The 3,640-nt window shown below is 30.9% G+C and overlaps 1 pseudogene; it reads right to left on the minus strand.

The window, feature by feature from the left end:
- LOC102585047 (probable leucine-rich repeat receptor-like protein kinase At1g35710) overlaps positions 1–1,212 on the minus strand; it is a 12,843-nt pseudogene extending 11,631 nt beyond the window's left edge.
- Between the last annotated feature and the right edge of the window lie 2,428 nt (positions 1,213–3,640).

Here is a 3,640-nt window from a genome sequence, read left to right on the forward strand (position 1 = left end):
AGACAAGTTGCTCAAATTCCCCAATGATGCAGGAATGGAGCCACAAAGATGATTATTATATAGATACAAACCAGACAAGTTGCTCAAATTCCCCAATGATGCAGGAATGGAGCCACAAAGATGATTATTATATAGATACAAACCAGACAAGTTGCTCAAATTCCCCAATGATGCAGGAATGGAGCCACAAAGATGATTATTATATAGATACAAACCAGACAAGTTGCTCAAATTCCCCAATGATGCAGGAATGGAGCCACAAAGATGATTATTATATAGATACAAACCAGACAAGTTGCTCAAATTCCCCAATGATGCAGGAATGGAGCCACAAAGATGATTATTATATAGATACAAACCAGACAAGTTGCTCAAATTCCCCAATGATGCAGGAATGGAGCCACAAAGATGATTATTATATAGATACAAACCAGACAAGTTGCTCAAATTCCCCAATGATGCAGGAATGGAGCCACAAAGATGATTATTATATAGATACAAACCAGACAAGTTGCTCAAATTCCCCAATGATGCAGGAATGGAGCCACAAAGATGATTATTATAAAGAAACAGAAAGGACAAGTTGTTCAAATTCCCCAATGAAGCAGGAATAGAACCAGTAAGAAAGTTGCTACCCAAAGAGAGCTTAGTAAGAGACCTTAGGTAACCTATTTCTTCAGGAATAGAACCATTTAAATGGTTGTCAAATATACGGAGGATCTGAAGCTTGGCTAGTGATCCTATTTGTGGTGGGATTGTTCCTGAAATCTGATTGCTGTTCAAGTCAAGATAGACGAGATTAGTGAGATTACTAATCTCAGGTGGAATGGTGCCAGAGAAATTGTTCATGCTAAGATTAAGATTCTCAAGAAAAGGGAGGGATGAAAACGGAAAAGCATACAGGTTACCAATGACACTAGAATCTGTAATATTCAACGTGTTTACCCTCCCATTAAAGCATATAACTCCATACCAGTCCGTGCATGCATTAAAACTTGGCGTCCATGAAGCCAATAAGGAATTATTCTGGTTCTTGAAAGTTGCTTTCCATTTCAAGAGGGCAGTTGCTTCATCAGTGGAAGCAAAAGTAACTGTAAAGAGGTACAAAAGAGTGAAAAACTGAAGCGAAGAGAATGTTTTGCTAGAAACCATCATCATATTTTGAGTTTATTGTTTTGGATTCATAGGATTTGATATTGTACGTAACTTATACTAATTAAAGACCAACAGGAAATGCGTTTTTTTCCAAATTTGCTAATTTGGCTGCTATAGGAGGAAAAAATGTTGTCATTCTCTTGTCAAATTTTGGATTCTTTTGTGTTAGAGGTCTAATTCAAGCAAGGACTTAATCAAAGTGGCCAAAATAGTTTTGTTATCACAAATTGATTATGACCACTCTTTAGTGTATGATACAGACATGTCTGGTTCTCAATTCTCATCTATACAGTAGTGGACCATATCCAACAATTCTCAGTCTTAGACGTTACGATGATTCGTTATGTCTTTGTTGCAAATTTGGGTTGTTTTGTTTTTCTTTGAGAAAATGTTGTCATTTTCCAATCTGTCTTAGCCGTGTTGAGAAGGGTGTTATATTTTTATTGGACCTGCTAGATATTGATGTCTGATGATGTGGAACTTTTGAAAAATGAATAGCCAAATAAATGAAAGTGCAAAGAAAATTAAGAGATAATATATGGTCAAAACTATATTTGAACTAGATGAAGAACGCCCGTGCGCACCTAACAATTTCAATTATGATATACTCTCCTTGTTCATTTTTTACACTCATTATTTTAAAAATAGATTTTTATTTTTATTTGTCACTTTTAATATATCAAGAAAAGAAAAATTTATTATTTTTCATTACTAACGTTAGCATTAATTATTTATTCTCCAACTCATTTTTCAAGATTTAATATTAAACATTACGTAGTTAATATGGATAGAACAGTAAAATAGTCATGTCAATTATTATTTTTTAATAGGCATGAAATTTATTAATGTTTCGACTACTACTGTTGTTCATAATATAATAGGGAAAATGCATAAGTACCCCCCCCAACAACCTATGCCCGAAATTTCAGACACTTATACTATACTAAGGTCCTACTTACCCCCCCCCCCACTCCAGACTTATTTTATAAATAATTTTCTACCCCTTTTCGGCCTAAAAGGGATAGAAAATTATTTATAAAATAAGTCTGGAGTGGGGGGGGGGGTAAGTAGGACCTTAGTATAGTATAAGTGTCTGAAATTTCGGGCATAGGTTGTTGGGGGGGGTACTTATGCATTTTCCCAATATAATATTTTCATTTTTATATCTATTAGATCCAATTTTATTTTTTCATACTATTAAATCCAATATTATTTTTTCTTATTGAAATTTTATGTTGCACTCTATAGGAATTTGAATACTTGTATATATTAATTTAATTTCAGACTATATCATACAATTTTTTTAGAGAAAAGTATTAAAGACACTCGTAAATTCGACGAGAATTATTAGTTTTATTCCTAAACTACTGACAACCTTAAAATAACTCAAACTAAATATGAATGTTTAATTATGTAATTAATGTAATTTGTCTTATAAAACTAAAAAGTCAACTTCACAATTCAAATGTAAGATTATACTAATAAATATGGATTTAATTTAATGTTGCAAGTTACGTTTAAAAAAAATTGCTAATAAATCTAGTAAGTACACTAAGTATCAATATAAATCTTACGTAATAAATGGTAATAATCAAACAAAAATTTAATTTCTATCCAATATAACAAAAATGATTTTTAGCGGCAATAAATATAAACATTAACAAAGAGTGCTAAAGCATTTACCGACATTAGTTAATTGTCATTAGATTCAATTTTACTATAGACTTTAGGGACACTTACAAAGAGAGCTAATTGTCATTAAAAGTACATGTTTAGCGACAATCAAGCTATTACAGCTAAAATATATTTTTAATATAATGTCCATATGTTAATGTTAATAAATAATACATATAACTAAACAATGTTTAGATAAATAAATAATGGTAAGTTGAAAAATATAAAGGAAAGAAATGATAATATATGTTGAGGAAAGAAGTGGCAAGCAAATTGTCCAAATTTGGGTTGTTTGTTTTTGTCTTTTAGAAAATGTTGTCATTTTTCAATATGTCATATCCAACAATTCTCAGTCTTAGACGTTACTATGATTCGTAGTGTCTTTGTTACAAATTTGGGTTGTTTGTTTTTGTGTTTTAGAAAATGTTGTCATTTTTCAATATGTCTTAGCCGTGTTGAGAAGGGTATTTTATTTTGTTGGAATTTGGTAGATGTTGATGTCTCATGATGTGGAACTTTTGAGAAATGAATAAAGAAAATTATGAGATAATGGTAAAAAATATATGTGAATATCACTTTTTTTTGCAAGTTTTACATTAGAATAATAAGTTATGTATTTTTCCTACTTGAACTATCGTCATCTCAATTTTAATGAAATGTGTAAAAATTAGGTGATTTTTCAATCTACCTAATAAAGTCATATTGCAAAGGGTATTTTATTTTTATGAGATCTCCTAAAGTTTAAACTTTCTCATGCTCGAATATTTTGATAAAATTAAACTTTAATGACTCTCAAATTGAGTTTACAAAT

Source organism: Solanum tuberosum, unplaced genomic scaffold, assembly GCF_000226075.1.
Source record: "Solanum tuberosum cultivar DM 1-3 516 R44 unplaced genomic scaffold, SolTub_3.0 scf00800, whole genome shotgun sequence".
NCBI lineage: Eukaryota > Viridiplantae > Streptophyta > Magnoliopsida > Solanales > Solanaceae > Solanum > Solanum tuberosum.